The following is a 19,802-nucleotide window of genomic DNA, read 5'->3' on the forward strand; positions in this document are numbered from 1 at the left end:
TCGAGCTTTTAACGAATCGATCTCAAGTAGCTCGCTAGCAGCTTGGCTCGTTTGCACCCATAGTATCCAGTTCGTGTTATTCGGTGATTGATGAGATGGTTAGAAAGGGTTGTAATTATGTTTGATCTCTTTAAAGACACGGATTTATGCTTGGAACATGCATGGTAGCAAAATAGTCAAAAGATCAAAACTTTGACGGAGGTTGTGAATATGGAAATGAGGGTTAAATATTGTCATATATTCAAACAGAGTGTCGATTAAGAAATATGAAATATAGCAAATGGTCTTGCTGACTTTTAAAGGCAGTGGTGCTGTGATTCATGCCACAAAGTTGTTGGGAGACCTTGACATTTATAATGGACTCCTGGCTTGGTGCTTCTTATTTCTTACTACCAAGCTTCTGTTGCATCTATTGATGAAATATACAACTGATGATTTAAGGTGTGGGTGAAGTGATAACAAAAATGTGTTTTATTCACATATTGTTTACACAGAACTAACAATATGTGTAGACAATATATAATACAACCTACACGCTACATGTATAAACATGTACATAATAAAAGAAACTTTTATTTTTATTTTATACATAAAAAATGAATATATAATTAACACATTTAATGAATTATGAATGAAAATATCGGTATATAATTAAAATGTCACTTGATTAACTATACTTTTGATTATCTAAAAAAGAGTGATGGGTAACTTCTGGGATGCGCATTTTTGGTATTGGTACTAATTTGTACTAGTATCGATTGGTACCGGTACGTGTATCGAATTCGGTATCGATTTGGTACTGTCGTACCGAATCAGTACTAGGTTTTGAGTTTTTGGTATCAGTACGGTACCGGTACCAAATATTTCTGAATTTCGGGATCAATACCGGTTCCATCCCGAGCTCATTCCTTTATAACTTTGAGTTAACTACTAATAATACATATTAAATGACATTAATTACTCATCTTGATTTTAAAATCACGAGACTAAACTATTATCTTCATTAAAATCCTAGTCAATTAATTTCTTGCTGATTATAAATTTGCCATTTTTATTTTGGAGCATCGATTATATTTAATCAATGACTAAGATTCACTTTTCGCATTTTTCATATTAATATCAGTTGTTGTATGAACCATCCTCTATATATACATGCTTATATAACAAATAACTATATTCAACATAAAATATCATACGAAATAATATACTTTTTCACCATTATAACCGACATAGTTTTCTAAAATTGTTTTTTATCATAGGTTGTAATGACAAATGTAAAAAATCTATTGATTCTTACTATTTCTAGGAAACTTCTAATTATTTTTATTTGAACATCTTTCATTCCATATGTATGGTTATATAACAAATATCTAGTATACTGTATGTACTACATTCGATATATCATATCATACCAAATGGTAATCTAATCCTATTTATGCTTATATAACAAGCATCTTATTTACTATATTTGATATGTAATTAATATCATACCAGATGGTAATCTAATTCTATATATGGTATATATGTCATGAGCACAGCCCTCAACGCTTCTCATGAGGATGGAGAGAAGGCTGGTTTTTTACTTGGCCTAGGATTTGCAGAGATAGGCATCTCGCCTTTCAAATTTCCTCTACACGATGTTGATACTGAGGCTGCCTATGACCAAGTTGTGAACCAGTATGCTGCTTTCTCTCATCTGGTCGTGGAAAAGGTTAATGAAGTTGCTGTTGCTGATGACAGGCTAGCTGTTCTCAAAGCTTTCCTTGAACAGCCGCAGCCAACTGATGGTGCGGGTTCAAGTGGGTTTGGAGGGAGTGGTCCCGAAGCCTGAATCTTGAGATTCCTCCCAGCCGTTAGGATAGATTTGCACTTTTTGTAGGCGGGTAGATACCTAGCCATTTTGTAATGTTTGAACAGCTTTTATCGTGAATATAAATGTTTTGTTAATGCCTTGCCTTATAAACATTATATGATTTGCTCATGCATATTTTAGTTTAACTTAGCAATTTTCTAAGTGTTTTGAATAAGTTAACTTTTCGACGCGTGTCAGATAATAGGTTATGTTCTGTTTCCTCTATCATGATTGTGCGGGTAGGACCGTTACTTTCACTTAGTAGGATGACCAAACTTCATCTATGTCTGACCTGCGTGAAGGTTTTCCTCATCTTTTCCTTAGAAATTTTTACTGTTTATTTGTGTTTATGCGGGTTGTGCCGCTTTCCACACGCAACGACTTACTTCCTCCCTCACTTATTTATGCGGTGAATACCGGCATATCAGTGTGGTCAGATCATAAGTATAAAGGTAAGGCTATCAGCATCAATGTGATAAGGAGAATCATTTCCATTAGAAGTGGCTCTAGGCATGTTCGTTACAAGTTTGGAATTGATCTACATGTAGCATCTGCGTAATTGAGCTCCATTCCATGTTCTTGGGATGGGGGTGCCATCGAGCCTTTCGAGCCGGTATGCGCCCTTTCCCAGAACTTCTTTAATAATGTATGGCCCTTCCCAGACCGGGGCCAGCTTTCCTGGGTGCTCCTGGTTCGAAGCCTCGTTGTTACGCAGTATGTAGTCTCCGACATTGAAGTTGCAGAGTTTCACCCGCGTGTTGTAGTACTTTTGCATTTGTCGCTTGTAGTTCTCTTCACGCGCTGCGGCTAAGTCTCTGCGCTCTTCGGTCAGCATAAGGTCTAACCGTCTTTCCGCATCATTGTCTTCTGGTTGAGTTATGACTCTTGGTGAGGGTAGACCAATCTCGATTGGAACCATGGCTTCAGTGCCATAGGTGAGGCTGAATGGGGTTTCGCCCGTGCTTGCTTTATTCAGCGTTCTGTTTGCCCAAAGGACATGTGGAACTTCGGCCACCCAGCCTGATCTATGCTCCAAGAGTCTTTTCTTTATGCCGTCGACGATGCTCTTGTTTGCTCTTTCCACCTCACCATTACCCTGCGGGTGTGCCACTGAGGTAAAGGTGTGGGTGATTTGAAGCTCTTTCAGCCACTTTTGTAGCTTCTGGTCAGCAAAGTTGGTGCCGTTATCGCTCACCAAATTCTGTGGAAGTCTAAAACGACAAATAATAAATTCCCAACTAAATTTTTTGATATGTTTTGCGGTTGTTTGGGCTAGGGGTTTTGCTTCTATCCACTTGGTGAAGTAGTCGATGGCTACCACTAGGAACTGAACGTTCCCTGCTGCTGTGGGAAATGGGCCTGTAACATCGATGGCCCACTTCTGGAATGGCCATGAAGAAGTGACTGGAACAAGTTCGTTCTTCGGGCGATGCGTGTTGGGTGCGTAGAGCTGGCAGGACCTACATTTTCTGATGTAGGCCAGCGCATCCGTGTGCATCCCCGGCCAAAAGTATCCCGCGTTGTTTAGCTTAGCTACAACTGCGCGTGGACCTGCGTGTACTCCACAGATGCCTTCGTGTACTTCCCTTAGGAGGTAGTCGGCATCTTGGTCGTCAACGCATCTGAGGAGTGGGCCAAGAAAATTACGCCTGTAAAGTATGTCATCAACAAGTTGATAGTTCAGTGATTTACAGCGTATCTTTCTTGCCTGTGTCTTTGACTCTGGTAGTACACCCGTCGCAAGATAATTTATGATTGGCGTCATCCATGTTTCCGTGCCGGTTTAGATGACACAAATTTCCTTGTGCGGGACTGATGGTGCTCCAAGAAGTTCAAAGCGGATGCCCTTTCCCAAGTGGGTGAAGGCTAACGATGCAAGCTTGCTTAGCGAATCCGCATATTTGTTTTCGCTTCGCTTGATGTGCACAAATTTGCAATCGTTGAAATCGCGCATAAGGGTTTTTTCTTGTGCGAGGTATAGGGCCATTGTGTCGTTCACGGCCGTGTACGTCCCGTTTATCTGGTTGGCTACTAGCATGGAATCTACGTGGGCTTCCAAGTTTTTCACCCCCATCTTACGCGCAATTCTTAATCCGGCCAAGAATGCTTCGTACTCCGTTTCGTTATTCGTACTTGGGAAATCCAGCCGAATAGCGTAAGTGTATTCTTGGCATGCTGGGTTAGTTAGTTTCAACCCTGCGCCTGAACCTTCGTTGTTGGCTGCTCCATCAGTATAGAGTCGCCAGACATCGTTAATGTCTTGTGCTGGAGAGGGTTGAGCCTCTTCCTGACACTCTTTTTCCCGCGAAGCGGGGACTTCTGCAATAAAGTCGGCCAAGACCTGGCCTTTTATGGCTGGTCTTGGCTTGTACTTTATCGCGTATTCTCCCAACTCAATTGCCCATTTGGCTAGGCGCCCTGACAACTCGGGTTTGCCTAAAACGTTTGCAAGTTTGAAGTTGGTGAGAATGGTGATTGGGTAGCCTTGGAAATATCGTCTTAGCCTGCGTGAAGCCTGTACAAGCGCTAAGACTAATTTTTCCAGGGTGGTGTACCGGGTTTCCACGTCTGTTAAGACGCGGCTTACATAGTAGATGGGCATCTGGATGCCCTTTCGTTCTACTATTAAGACTGCCCCAGTTGCTCTGTCTGTGGCGGAGAGGTAGAGAATTAATTCCTCCCCCACTTCTGGTGCTGTGAGTGTTGGGAGTTCGATCAAGCGTGACCGAATCTCTTGAAAGGCTGCTTCCGCTTCTGGTATCCAGCGGAAGTGCGTTTTCTTCAAACAATTTCTCAATGTTGACACGAATGGGAACGACTTTTCCGCATGGTTTGCCAAAAAGCGGTTAAGTGCGACTAGTCGTCCATTCAGTGTCTGAGCCTGTTTGATGGTAGTAGGTGATTCCATTTTCATAATGGCTTCAACCTTTTCGGGGTTTGCTCTGAAGCCATCTTTGGTAACGATGACTCATAAGAACTTCCCATCTTCCATCCCAAAGGAACACTTGCTCGGGTTGAGCTTCATGTTTATCTTTCTGAGCGTGTTGAAAGTTTCTTCGATGTCTTTCAACATCGCCTCTGGCTCGAGGCTTTTGATGACCAAGTCATCCATGTAAACCTCCAAGTTCCTCCCGATTTGGGCGTGAAACTCTTTGTCCATTAGGCGTTGGTATGTAGATCCGGCATTCTTTAGTCCGAATGGCATCATTTGGTAACAAAATGTGCCACTGGGCGTCCGAAATGCGGTTTTATCCTGATCGTCAACAGCCATGTGGATTTGATGGTACCCTTTATACGCATCAAGGAAGCATTTAAGGCGAAACGGTGCTTATGAATCTACCTTAAAGTCAATTTCGGGTAACGGGTAACAATCCTTGGGGCATGCTTTGTTTAGGTCTTTAAAATCTATGCACATGCGCCATTGTTTGTTGGATTTTGGTACCATGACGGGATTTGCAACCCATGTTTGATATTTACTAACGCGTACTATGCCTGCGTCAAGGAGTTCCTTGACTTGGGTTCTACACGCGTTAGCCTGCTCAGCACCCATTACGCGACGCTTTTGTATGACCGGCGCGAACGCCGGGTCACACTTGAGCTTATGCTCAGCCTTACTTCGAGGTACACCAGTCATGTCAGCTGGTGTCCACGCGAAGATGTCGACATATTTTTGCAACAAGCTTTTGAGTAAGGTGCGTGTGGGATTAGTGATCGTTGGGCCAATGGTAACGGCCTGGTCAAGGTATTTGCCATTGAAGGCCCATTCTTCTGGCTCAGAGGTGGTTGATTTAGCCATTTTTGGTTTGGGTTTAGATGAGACAGATGCGATGCATACCTGGGGAATGCCCGTGATCATAGCGACGCCCTCAGCTGTTGGCCATCCCATCATACCTTGGACCGAAGACACCACGACATTAAATCTTGCCATCCCATCTCTCCCGAAGAGAATGTCGTATGTGTGGTGTGGCTTCCTCATTACAACGACGTCCACGTCTTCTGTGCGGGAGTACTTCCCGCCCGTGAGAGTGACGGGGAAAGATAGGATTCCCAAGGGGGTGTTTGTGCTGCCTTCGAACCCTTCTATCGAGGCGTAAACTGTTTCTAGGCGTTCTTTGTCTTCGTCGTCTAGCTTGTCGAAGAACTGCCTATACATGACCGTTGATGAAGCGCCATTATCAGCAAGGGTGCGGGAGGTGATGTAGTGCCCCAGCTGGCTTTTGATGACTATGGGGCCTTCTTTGTTGGGCCCCCTGGCACACGCGGGAAGCGCACTTCTGCTTCCTTCCACGCACTTGGCTCTGTCGTTCGGCGTTTTCTTTCTCTGATGTTGCCGTGAACCATGTGAATGCTGATGTCGACGGGCTTCCGTCCATTGCCCTTGTACCGATTGTATTTCCTCCCTCCGTTCTTGATTGACGCCACGAGGTGTGTGAGTTTCCCATCTTTGACGAATGTTTCGACGACATCCTTCAAGGATGTGCATTCCTCCGTGGTGTGGCCTTTTGTCCCGTGGAAGTCACAAGATTTGCTCTGATCAGCGTTTTGACGCTGTCGGATTATTGGAGCCTTTGGCCATGGGAGCTTCTCGGTGGCAAATATCTCGGTGACGCTTTTGGTGAGTGACGTCCATCTGGGATTCCGGTTCGACGACTGCATGTTGTCCCTTCCGTCTAAGAGAGGGCGAGAGCTGGATGAGGTGTCAAAGTTTACCCTTGACTGCCAAATACCAAGCTTACTCTTTTTGTTTTGTCGGGCGGTACGAACGTTATTTTCTCTTGTTCTCTGGGTGTAGAGGTTTGTGCTATGGGGAAGATTTCTACCCAGTTGCTTCTCCGTTTCGGCAAAGCGTTTAGCTGCCGTCATGATGGCATCCCACGTGGATGGCATGCCGTCTTTACCTGTCAACGTGCGGATGAGCTCTGGGTACTCAGCGCTGTGGATGAAAGCGGCGCGAACAAGATCTTCGCTAACAGTGCCCAGACTTAGCTTCTTTGAGTTGAAGCGAGTGATGAAGTCTAGCAAAGATTCGTCTTCTTCTCGGATGCAGTTGAGGATCGTCCATTGCTCTTCAGTATATTTTCTTTGTTGACTGAAGTGCTGGCTGAATTTGTGCTGGAAGTCTGCCCAATCGTAGATGTGGTGGACCGGTAGACGATCAAACCACGCTCTGGCTGCCCCGACGAGCGTCATTTGGAACATGTAACACCATGTGGGTTCCGTCCAATTACTGACGGTTGCCCCCGCTATAAATCTGTTCATGTGATCGTCCGGGTCAGATATGCCATCGTAAGTGCCTATGTTGGACATCTGTTTGGCACTCTTTGGGGCGATTGCTTCCGCAATGTCCCTTGCAAATTTGGACGTTCCCGCATTCGCAACAGTTGGTCTGAAAGTTTTGGAGAAGTCACGTGGGTTTCCCCCCGTGTTCTTTGGTTTGAAAGTTTCTTCGAAATTTCTTCTCGATTGGAAGTCTGCTTCTTTACGCTTCCCTTTCGCCTTATGACGTGGGTTTGCGTCACTGTCAGATTCTTCCCAATCTTCATCATCCACATACTCGCAATCATTGCTCATGTTGAGCTGTTGTCGAGTGCTTCCGAATTTGTCATTGGCCTGTTGGAGTGAACGTAAACGTTCGTCCAACTCGGCTTGGAATTCTTTCTGACGTGCTTCCGCCCAAGCTTTAACTTGTTCTGGTGTTTGTTGGGGAAGTCTCGTCTGTTGTTTCCCTAACTGGGTATTAATGAATCCAAGGAGAGGATTGTTTACTGCACTTGCCCCGGCTTGGGTAACCGGGGTAGTGTTCGTAACAATCGTGTATTCACCGGTGTTCCCCCCAGTAGCTGGGGTTGTGGTTACCGGAGTTTCTTGGTTACCCGGTGGCTTTGGTATCGGAGTAACCTTAACCATCTTTCCAGAAGTTTGAAAAAAAACTGAGAAAAAGAAGAGTAAGTTCTAGCTTAATGCACGGATGGCGCCAATGAAGAAACACTAAATGACCCCGATAGATTAAGGATAATCCTAGGGTTAAGTAGATGTTTCCCACGAGGGTTAGGTCCGGCAAAGATGGTTATTCTTCTCAACCTGCAAAACAGACACCGTAAGCTCGTCACTGAGAATGGGGGGGGTTCCTCCTTGTGACCACCCTCCGGCGTGAGAATCAGACTAGATTGCTCTGAATATAAGTGTATATAGAGAGAAATAGCTAGAGAGAAGATGATGATACCGTTCCAAGGTGTTGGAGTATTTATAGCCGAAAGTAGGTTTCCAAGCAGGTACGGCCAGCTGTATATAATATTCCTTTTCCACCAACTATGGGCTACGTTCGTGCCATGATAGGATTTGGTGGATAGGCAGCGGCTGATAGCGACATTTTGTACTGGAGCGTGCTCCTCCTCGTACTATTGTCAGTGAGCTGTCACCCTGTGATTGGTTCATGGGTTGCTTTTGTCAGATCTTGTCTATTTGTCCATACCTTGGTAGGTATAGTACAAAAGATCTTCTAGAAGCGTACGGACTGGCTCTTTTGGGCGGGAATATTCCTGCCCTGCTCATTCCTTCTTCAGGTGACATTGCTGAAGTATAAGAGTTAGTGCCTTATGCGTGTAGCCTTACTGTTAGTGCGGGTAACCTTCCTTCTTGGCTTGTACCCACAGCTGCGGGGACAGGCAGGGTACTGTACCAAGGGAGGCTTTCCTGCGGGAACAGCTGGCTTACTGCGTGTAAGGTCTTCATCTCTCTGAGCATGGTGGGTCCTGCGGATCCAGTTGGTCTTTGCGCAGACATACCTCTTCAAGGTGAGTCTTGTGGGTCCAACTGGGCTTTGCGGAACCTACCTCTTCAACTATATATCTAAAGATGCAATAAATATATATACATTTAACTTGCAATTAGCTGTTTAATCGTTTATATACTCCAGCAAACCAAATAGACTGTCCACTTTTTCCATCTTTTCTCCGGTGAAACCAAGTAAGTTGTTTTCGTAGAAACTTATGTTTATGTTTTATTGATTTTCAGTTTTTACTCGGTTTGAGTTTATGTTTATGTGTAATTTTGAATTAAAAAACCATTTGGTTGATGAAGATTCAATTACAAATGTATTAACTTATATAAGAGTTTGATTGAATGATTAAATCGGAGATTGTGGCTCTTCATTTTCACAATTTTAGCTGTGATTAGTTCGCAAAATTGGTAATTACTAATTAGTAATTGGTGGCCAAGGTGTGCATGGTTTGGTTTGGTTTGGATTGGTTTTGAGCTAAAGCCGCAACAAAAATCCAAAAATCGTTTTTGGATTTTTGAAACCATCTGGTTTAGGATTTTTGACTTTATCTGTTTTCATTTGACCTTAAAAGTTTTGGTCGCAAATTTTGTTTTTCTTTAATAAATAACTAATTGATTATTATACATTTTGGCTAAAATATTTTAGTTATAGATTAATTAAATTCTTAAGATTTACTTATAATAAAAGATAAAAATGAAAATCTACAAATATGGTTTGGTTCAGTTTTTACAAAAACATAAACTCAAATCATCGTTCCTTGTTTCGGTTTGATTTTTGGATTTTCTGGATTTCGGATGGGTTTTTTGGTTTCATGCATAGCTCTAGGCTGTGGGTCCAAAATTGATGAGATTTAATATAGACAATGACGAAGATACCCCTTGTTTTGCTGGTAGACTGGTACACATGCCAATTTGTATAAATTTTAATTCTAGAAAATGTTAAACTACCATTGTCTACATATGAGGCCAGGACCATGCCTTAGTTAAATATATATTACAACATGATTTATAAATGAATAACAAGAACACTATATATATATATGCTAGAGATAGATACTAAAGAGATCACTACATTTTCAGCTCTCAAATGGCTTCAACAATATTCACCTCCAATGATGACACCTCATTGTTCAACTTTGTCGTGAAAGACGGTAACGGTGTCAAAGGTCTAGTGGACTCAGGCCTAACCGAGGTACCCAGTCGGTACATCCAGCCACCCCACCATCGAATCAACAAGGAACTCGCAGCCGAGTCACTTGCAAACATGACCATTGATCTATCTGAGCTAAATGGTCCCAACCATGACCAAGTGGCCAAGGCCATTACCCATGCTGCTGAAACCCTTGGGTTCTTCCAGGTGGTGAACCATGGTGTGCCGTTGGAGCTTCTTGACTCGCTTAAAGCTGCGGCTCACAAGTTTTTCGCTCAACCGGCTGAAAAGAAGGCGGTGTACCTTAAGGGGGTTAGCCCTAGTCCCATGGTCAAGTATGGGACTAGCTTTGTGCCTGAGAAAGAAAAGGCTTTGGAGTGGAAAGACTATGTTAGCATGACAAACATAAATGATGATGATGCTCTTCACTTTTGGCCTAGTGAATGCAAGTAAGAATCTTAAACTATTTACTTATTTTGACATATCACCAACGCGTTTTAGACGAAATAATTATGGATCAAGAACTCAAAAGCTAATTGTGATTGAGTAGGATTATACTAGGATGGTGACTTCCTAGGCAGTTTTCACTCGGAAAACAAAAAACAAATTTGTTAGCTCATTCTGGACAAAACGAACAATATAGTTTGGTATGAGATGCCGAACGTTACATTATTTTTTCTATAATAATACTTTTATCCATCTTTTTGTAGGGATGTTGCTCGAGTACTTAAAGACATCAACAGAGATGGTGAAAAAACTGCTACAAACACTCATTGGGAATCTTGGAGTAAAAGTCGACGACTCAAAGGCTCGAAGAACTTGTAGGTTTTAGGATGGTCAACATGAACTTCTATCCAACTTGTCCAAACCCCGAGCTAACCGTTGGCGTGGGCCGCCACTCAGATATGGGCACACTAACCGTGCTCCTACAAGACGGCATTGGTGGATTATATGTGAAGAAAGGTGAAAATGCATCACCAGAAGACGAAGAGTGGATTGAGATTCCACCCATCGACGGTGCTTTGGTCATCAACGTCGGCGATACTCTACAGGTTATATTAAAATTTTAAAAAACTGTTCGAGCCCCTGTTGGTTAAACGCACCATCTCGTAAATTATATTAATTTTTAGCGTGTTCTTGTCAGATTTTAAGCAATGGGAGGTACAAAAGTGCGGAACACAGAGTGCGAACCACAAGCACCGAGTCAAGGGTCTCAGTCCCAATATTCAATGCCCCAATGCCTGTGGTGAAAATTGGTCCATTGGCTGAGCTGGTGGTTCGTGACGGGGTGGCTCGATAGAGAAGTTATATTTCAAGAGTACATGAACAATTTCTTTGCAAATTCTCATGATGGAAAGAAGTCCCTTGATTTTGCTTCTACTTGATGAGATCATAATGGGGTTTCTTGTGTGTAATAAAAGACTTCATGCCAAATAAAACTTGTTTTCTTTAAACTTTTATATTACTTTATATGAACTCAAAACATTTTTGTTATACTTATTTTGTCAACATACATGTTATGATGTTATACTTAATAAGCATGTATGTATGGTTAAGTGTTACTTGTTGAGAATTGCTATACTTCATGAGACCCCTGAAACAACTGAATTTTGTGACTTGGTTATTGTTATATATAACATAAATCATACCGAATCCAACCGCCACCAATACTTAATCTTGTGTGTACGTCTGCATATATAATTTTTAGTCTAATCACAAACTTGGTAATAATAATAAGTTTGTAGCCGGCGTTCGATATTTGATGAGATTTAATATATGAACAAAGACTGAGTCTGAGATGCTTACCGTTTTGCTGGTAATTAAAGATGCGATTTGTATTAGTTTAACTTAATTAATTATATTTTTAATTCTAGAAAATGTTAAAAGATGACAAAGTCAAGTTATGAGGCCAGGACCAAGCTGCCTTAACTAAATAAATAAATATTGTAACATGATCTATAAATTAATAACATGAACACTATACACACATGCTAGAGGTTGATACATGACTCAAATGGCTCCAACTCTCACCTTTAATGATGAGACCTCACTGCTCAACTTTGTAGTGAAAGACGGTAACGGTGTCAAAGGTCTGGTGGACTCGGGTCTAACTGAGGTACCGAGTCGATACATCCAACCACCCCACAATCAAATAAACAAGGAGCACGCAGCCGAGTCACTTGAAAACATGACCATTGATCTATCTGAGCTAGATGGTCCTAACCATGACCAAGTGGCCAAGGCCATCACCCATGCTGCTGAAACCCTTGGGTTCTTCCAAGTGGTGAACCATGGTGTCCCATTGGAGCTCCTCGACTCGCTTAAATCAGCCTCACATAGCTTTTTCGCTCAACCGGTTGACAAGAAGGTTGTGTATCTTAAGGGGGTTAGTCCTAGTCCCATGGTCTATTATGGGACTAGCTTTGTTCCTGAGAAAGAAAAGGCTTTGGAGTGGAGAGATTATGTTACTATGCCATACACAAATGATGATGATGCTTTTAAGTATTGGCCTACTGAATTCAAGTAAGAATCCTAAATCACTTGTCCTTTTTGTTTTTTTTTCCGGTCTTTTTTTAACAACCTAAATAGTCTCACTTATTTATGAAATTATTGGAAAAATTAAAAATAAATCTCACATCAACCCGTGGTTAGAAGAGATGTTGTGTTTGTAAGGAATATTGTTTCTTAAATATCACCAACGTGTTTTGAGCGTAATGTTGTGGATAAGAGGAGAACTCCATATGTAGTTTAGTGTTCTCAAGTGGACAAAACATAAAACATAAAATATTGGTAAAAACAATATGTGTACCTTATTTTGAATAAAACAAAAAATATTGGTTGGTATGAGATGCTAATTATTTTCAGACGTTGTTTTTTGTTGTAATCATACTTAAATTTATCTTTTTGTAGAGATGTTGCTCTCGAGTACCTAAAAACATCAACCGAGATGGTGAAAAAACTACAACACTCATCAAGAGCCTTGGAGTAAAACCCGATGACTCAAGGCTTGATGAGCTTGTAGGTTTTAGGGTAGTTAACGTGAACTTCTACCCAACTTGTCCGAGCCCTGAGCTAACCGTTGGTGCGGGTCGTCACTCAGATATGGGCATGCTAACCGTCCTCCTACAAGACGACATTGGTGGATTGTTCGTGAAGAAAGGCGAAGATGCATCATTGGAAGATGAAGAGTGGATTGAGATTCTACCCGTCCATGGTGCTTTGGTCATCAACATAGGTGACTCATTGCAGGTTAAATTGGAATATTGATTTAGCCCTTTAGCTAGACTCAATAAATAAATTCTTATTCATTGGTGTTTCTATGTGCTTCCTTATATTATATCAATTCTTGGTGTTTCTATGTCAGATTCTAAGCAATGGGAGGTACAAAAGTGCGGAACACAGAGTGCGGACCACAAGCACCAAGTCAAGGGTCTCGATCCCATTATTCATCGCCCCGTTGCCTGTTGTGAAAATTGGACCATTGCCTGAGCTGGTGGCTCGTGATGGGGTGGCTCGATATAGAGACGTAACGTTTCATGAATACATGGTCAATTTCTTTGGAAAATCTCTTGATGGAAAGAGGTCTCTTGATTTTGCTTCTATTTGATGAGATTCAAAGTGATTTTATTGTTATGAAACTTTCTATTATGTATATCTATATTAATATTGGTGTTTGAGAATTGTGTAATGAATAAACTTTCCCTTTCTTTAAATTGACCAAACTAATTGTTTTGTGTTTTAAAGTTGGTCCACAAAAGTTTTTTATTTGGGTCCTCTAATATCTAATAATTATTTCTCTATATCCATTGAGCTAACTTACAGGCTGGGTCCTTTATGTATATACATGCTTTCATATTTAGCTCTTTATCTTCAACAACTACACTCGACATCCTTTATGAAAGTACTTTATAACAAATTAGGTTATTTACATAACTAAAAGTTAACTTTATGTAAAAAAATATTGTTAAAAAAAATACTAAAGTTAACTTTAGTTAGCGTAACTTAACTAATTTGTTACAAAACACTTATATAAAGGATCAATGTCTAAATAACTATTACTTCAGAAAGAAAACTTCTACTTCCCGAAGGTTTTCATGGACTTTAAGTGGTCCAAGTTTTGTTATAGATTGATCTAACAATTGAGATTTAACATGGCAACAATTACTTCATTCTATGTAGAATAATATACATATATAATTATCCAACATTTAAATTCCTCGCTCACTGCTTTAAGAGTTCAGGTGAAAAAATCTTCTTCATATGCAGCGGCGGAACTTAAACATTTAAATAATTAGGCCTGGAAATATATTTTAGGTTTGGTCTTTCAAATTAGGTCATTAGAAGGGGCCCAACCAAATATAACTATTATTATATATTTAAACCTGAGGAGCTAATACTCACACATTAAAGAAAAAAATATAGAAAGAGCCAAGTCCACTTCTCGTCACTTTGCAAATCATATGATAATAGTAGTTGTGAATTTGTGATATATGTCCACCTAGCTACTATTGCAAACAATAAAACCAAAATCAACAATCACACAACAAACTAGTTATGAATCAAAAACAAGCTAAAAGAAATTTACAATTAATAATCTGTGTCATTGCTTGGTTAAATAATTTGATCACGAAACCATAAGCATGAGGTTCTGTGGCGCAATGGTAGCGCGTCTGACTCCAGATCAGAAGGTTGCGTGTTTGATTCACGTCAGGTTCATAACATTTTTTTATGTTTTCTATATTATCTCTTTTATTTATGCAATCAATGGCAGCAGTTTAGGTAATACTTGGACACATGATTAAAGGTACACTGGTTTTTCGTTTTTCATATTCTTCTCAAGAGTTATAAACAAGTGGGTCCGGTTAGTGACGTATCAAAACAGGTGTGGGTAGACTGAGTTCTTGTCAAATCATGTCGTTTTAACAAGTGTTATTTAAGTTTGTTTAGGAAAAACAAAGGGGATTTAAAATTAGGTTCAACCGCTATATATTTTTATGGTAGCTCACTAGCTCGTGACAACAACGGATGGAGAGCATGGATGTGGTCGATGCTCATCCATTTTCGCTTATTTTAAGTTGTAAGTTTTATAATAGTGACCTAAACTAACGTGTTATACCTTCAAGTAGAATCGAACGGGAAGTTCATATAACTTAAATAACTCTAAATGAGCGCATAAACATCGTCTTTAATTTACCCAATCATCTTATTTCTTGATCAGTTAACACGTAAAATTTACCAATATTAAATTGTGTTAATATGATTCAAACTTGTTTCAACTTATTATATGGTATGAGGTAAAATTAAGTTGAGTTCTTATATTGACAAAAATTGAGGCGGTATTTTGGTTAATTAATATTATATAATGTTAACTAGAATTTAAGAAAAAAAAATGTTTATTTTTGAAAGGGAGGACGTTTATTTCTTCATATTCACGCACTTAACAAAAAATTACAGAAGACAGAAAAGTAAATAAATATAAATTAAGTTCAACTTGTACAGACATTTATATTATAAAGAGGCAATCTCTCCTGACCAGAGTCCAAGAATGACTATATATATGTCCATGTTTAAGATCCTAGGACATACAACAACTAAACAAATTTAAGGTTACTTTGATCGAAATTAATGGCTTCTGGTTTCAATGATGATAACTCATTGTTCAATTTTGTCGTAAAAGACGGCAATGGTGTCAACGGTCTGGTCGACTTGGGTCTCACGGAAGGTACCAGGACGATACATCCAGCCACCACACCACCGAATCAACAAGCAACAAATTTCTAGTTCACTTGAAAATGTGATCATTGATCTATTTGAGCTTGATGGTCCCAACCATGACCAAGTGGTCAATGCCATTGTTCATGCATTTGAAACTCTAGGATTCTTCCAAGTGGTTAACCATGGTGTGCCGTTGGAAGTGCTCCATTCGCTTAAAGCGGCAGTCCATAGGTTTTTTGGTCAACCGGCTGAAAAGAAGGCGGTGTATCTCAAGGGGGTTAGTCCTAGCCCGTTGGTCAAGTATGGAACTAGTTTTGTTCCGGATAATGAGAAGGCTTTGGAGTGGAAAGACTATGTTAGCATGATAAACGGTTTTCGTGAAAAACCTAAGAAACTTAAAACGCTCAGCCAAAAACCTAAAATGCTCATAAACGGTTTTCGTGAAAAAAAGTAAAAAAATTGATCGATTAACTATCCAAAACTATATATTTCGGTGAACCAATGATTAATTGGATATGTATTGACGATTTCAAGATCTCGTGATGTGATTTCATGGATTAATTTCGTGAATACAAGTATCCTTGTACCTAATATACGTTAAGCAGTTATTATATTCTATCTCTATATTTATTTTTATCGAATATATTGTGATAATCATTAATCAAATTCCGAATTATTCTCTCTCTCTCATCTTGGACCAAGCAAACATCATTTACAATATTTTAACAGAATTATATTAATCAATCTCTTTAAACACATATTCATCATTGATTAATCTTATTATTATTATTAATTGTTATTATTCAACTGTGGCAACTTGGTTTTTAACAACGTCAAAGGGTTGTGCACGAATGGAGATCAAAGACAGGATATGATATGATATGAAATTATGTGTGTCGGATTAATTATAAGCAACATTACAAGATGACTCAACAAGTCCAGAATGAAATGCCAACGGGAAATTATAGCAAACAAAAGATGGTGGCCGATGAGACACGCAAACGCGGGGACTCAGAAATCGTTGCCGAGGTCTACACGTTCCAGGACCTCGCCCCATGCAACCGAAAACTTTAACCCCGACTTGCTTGTGGGCAAAGGAGGGTACGGGAGGGTCTACAAGGGCCGTCTCCGAAACAAAAACCAAGTAAGCGTTAAATGATCATTCGGAGATCTTATAGATTTGCGGAAAATGACCCATGATGTCAATTTGACCAGTTAATGTCGACAAAATGTTCATTTGACCAACCAATTCCTAAAATGTTTGACGGGATTTTTAACCAATAAGATTATGCCATTTGTCCAAAAAATCTCGTCGAAAGCCATAAAACTCTCGCCGGGCGCCTAAATAAACTTGCGGCTCTGACAAGTTTTTTAAACACGTAGAAGAATCTAGCTGGTTAGAAAGTATGGCGACTAATGATTAAAAAGTGACCAGGTCAACGATTTTAGGGTGAATATTAATTATATGAATTGGTTGGTCAAATGGACATTTTGTTGACATTGACTAGTTAAATTGACATTTCGGTCATTATCCATTTTATTTTAGGACCAAGTGGTTTAGCTTTTGACACCACTTGTAAAACTAGGCAACTTGCTTATGTAACAACCGATTTCACGCAAGTTTCACCAATTTTGCTCGCTAGCGAAGCGAAGTCACTTATTTATAATATTTAATTTGTTTTCTTTTTTATGAATTCGCTCCACCTGCAAGTGAAATTGGTGCATATTGCATGAATTCGCTTGTACCGAATTGTGGCTCACGTGCTCATGATGTGGTTTCATGCGTAGGTTGTTGCGGTGAAACAACTTGACATGATCGGAGTACAAGGAGGGAATCGTGAATTCTTAGCCGAGGTTCTAACACTTGGCCGCATTCACCACCCGAACCTAGTCAATCTTGTTGGATATTGTGCGAATGGTCATCAAAGGTTATTGGTGTAAGAATACATGAAAAATGGTTCATTGGAAGAACACTTGCTTGGTATATTCATTTTCAAATAGAATGTATATGTCTTCTTAAGTAACTTTTGTGTCATTTGATGTATAATAATTTTCTTGAAGATTTGGATGAGAAGAAAACGCCTCTTGATTGGCATACGAGGATGGCGATGGCTAAAGGGGTAGCCAAAGGGCTCGTACATTTGCATGACGTGGCCAACCCTCCGATCATTTATCAAGATCTAAGATCGATAAATGTATTACTTGACGACGATATGAATCCTAAGATATCAGATTTTGGTCCAGCTAAGTTTGGTCGGAAAAAAGGAGACGGGCATATTACGACTAGAGTGATAGGTGCTTATGGTTATTCTTCTCCCGAGTATGCAATGACTGGAGAATTAACAACAAAGTCAGATATTTATAGCTTCTGGGTTGTATTCCTGGAGTTAATCTCAGGGAGAAGAGTGATTGATAACAAAAGACCCGCCGATGAGCAAATCTCATCTCATTACATGGGTAAGTTTTATATATGTTATAATAGGAAACGCGCATACATGTGGGGTCCACTAAAATGGGTTTTGTTTATGTATTTGTTGGTGTTATATCTAATAAAACTATAATATAACTTGCATGATATTTCTCGATTGTAGGCAAAACCTTTGTTTAAAGAACATAGTAAGATTCCAATGGTGGCTGATCCGTTGCTAAAGGGGAATTACCCGATAAAGTGTTTACATCAAGCCGTTGCAATTGCATCAATGTGTCTACAAGAAGAAGCAGTCACGAGGCCATACATGAGTGACGTCGTGGTGGCTCTTGAGTACCTAGCCATGGTTCAAGATGACTAAGAACCAAGTAACGTTGATGAATAGTCATTGGGAGTTGAACCAACCATGAACGATATAAATGTACAGCTTTTGACGTAAAATGTACGGTTTAGTGTAGCATAGTCTAGTTAAAAGAAGAATTTACCTTTTTGTTAGGCAAAGACTGAACATATAATAACAAGGTGAATATTTGCAAACATAGATTTTGAAACCAAAAACATATGTGAGGCATGTCACATTATGCCATATTTTTCTAAACCTTTGTTTAAACCTCAAATTGGTTAATATCATCTTTAAGGTTCCGGTAACTGAAGCTAGGAATCTTGGTCAACCTATGGTGGCGACTGTCGGCAACGTCTACCATGGTGCACATTCTAGGCAAAAACCTACCACTACTGCCACCCTTCCTCTTCCCCCTCCGCCACGAAATGGCCAAGAATCCAAAACCATGCCAAAAGTTCGAACCATTTCCATCACCACGATGCTTCTTGTCAGGAGAAGTTTTTGTTGAACACTTGTGATCACCATCTACATCACCACCTCCAGTCTCGAGTCTTCTGAAATACTCTCTCCTTCATGACAAGGTTTCCCACTGTACCTCGTGTGCCTATCTCAATTGGAACATGATCGCCACCGACCGCCTTTTTTGGCAAGATGGTGGTGGTTGTGGTGGTGGTCATGGTGGTTGTGTAGGGGTGGGAAAAGGTTGCTTTTGGTGTATGCTTTGTACATAAGATGCAATTTATTCCATCTCTATTAAAGTAGACATGCCCTTGATAAAGTGCATAATGGGATGGTTTTTCCCTTTTGGCATAAAGTATGCTTTTTGTATGATGTCATATTCTTGTCTATGCAAGTTCTGGTATTCCTTCACTTTCTAACTTCTCATAAAAATATGAAAACTTCTAAATAAGATAATAAAAGTGGGTAATAATATGCTCTATGATCTATATTAATCTATTATTCATATAAAACTAATGTTCATAATACTAAAGTCAAATAAGATATAGAAGGGTAATTAAGGTTTACCAAAAGTGATGTTTCTATAAAAAAAAAATAACCTATCACTCATGAAACTGCTTTTAATCATGACAATCAATTCTTTTTCATACTTTTTCTCATCTTCTAATAATTACTCATTTTGGGAAGCAAGTAGACTATTAATGTCAAAATTCCAATCAGAACTAGATATTAACTACAAGAAAGAAACTGAAGGGGTGTATCCAAGTTTCTTGGTTTTAAGAAAGCTAGAAGAGCTTCTGAGAGTTTTGGTCCGAAAGGCCAAGGCATGAGACGCCTTTCACAGTTTCACATACGTTAGACACATGTTTATATACAGCCAAACAAGCGTTATTTACAACCAAAATCTGCTTACCGTATATTTAAGTATCAACCTGATTATCAAGGAAATCTTTCATGATTTCCATGTCATGTGCCTCAATCGTTCCTTTTTAAACAAAGGTGTGTCGATGACAAGTGACCATAATGTAAATATTAAGTACAAAAATTATAATGCCTGAAGTATTACTATCATTAA

The 19,802-nt window shown here is 39.9% G+C and overlaps 1 non-coding gene and 4 pseudogenes across 2 annotated transcripts; all 5 read left to right on the forward strand.

Moving 5' to 3' along the window:
* Positions 1-9,586: 9,586 nt before the first annotated feature.
* LOC143585027 (scopoletin 8-hydroxylase pseudogene) lies at positions 9,587-11,167 on the forward strand (annotated as a pseudogene).
* A 629-nt stretch (positions 11,168-11,796) lies between these two features.
* LOC143585023 (scopoletin 8-hydroxylase-like) lies at positions 11,797-13,413 on the forward strand (annotated as a pseudogene). The gene is made up of 3 exons (XR_013144479.1): positions 11,797-12,305; positions 12,693-13,031; positions 13,147-13,413. The product of XR_013144479.1 is annotated as a scopoletin 8-hydroxylase-like (transcript).
* Positions 13,414-14,426: 1,013 nt separating this feature from the next.
* On the forward strand, positions 14,427-14,498 carry TRNAW-CCA (transfer RNA tryptophan (anticodon CCA)). Its single transcript has one exon. It is a non-coding gene; the product is annotated as a tRNA-Trp (tRNA).
* A 967-nt stretch (positions 14,499-15,465) lies between these two features.
* Positions 15,466-16,040, forward strand: LOC143585028 (scopoletin 8-hydroxylase pseudogene; annotated as a pseudogene).
* A 381-nt stretch (positions 16,041-16,421) lies between these two features.
* On the forward strand, positions 16,422-18,310 carry LOC143585034 (putative serine/threonine-protein kinase PBL23; annotated as a pseudogene).
* The last annotated feature ends 1,492 nt before the right edge of the window (positions 18,311-19,802 follow it).

This window comes from Bidens hawaiensis, unplaced genomic scaffold (assembly GCF_021521415.1).
Source record: "Bidens hawaiensis isolate Kalapana, Puna unplaced genomic scaffold, B.hawaiensis_p1.1 tig00033540_1, whole genome shotgun sequence".
NCBI classification, from domain to species: Eukaryota; Viridiplantae; Streptophyta; class Magnoliopsida; order Asterales; family Asteraceae; genus Bidens; species Bidens hawaiensis.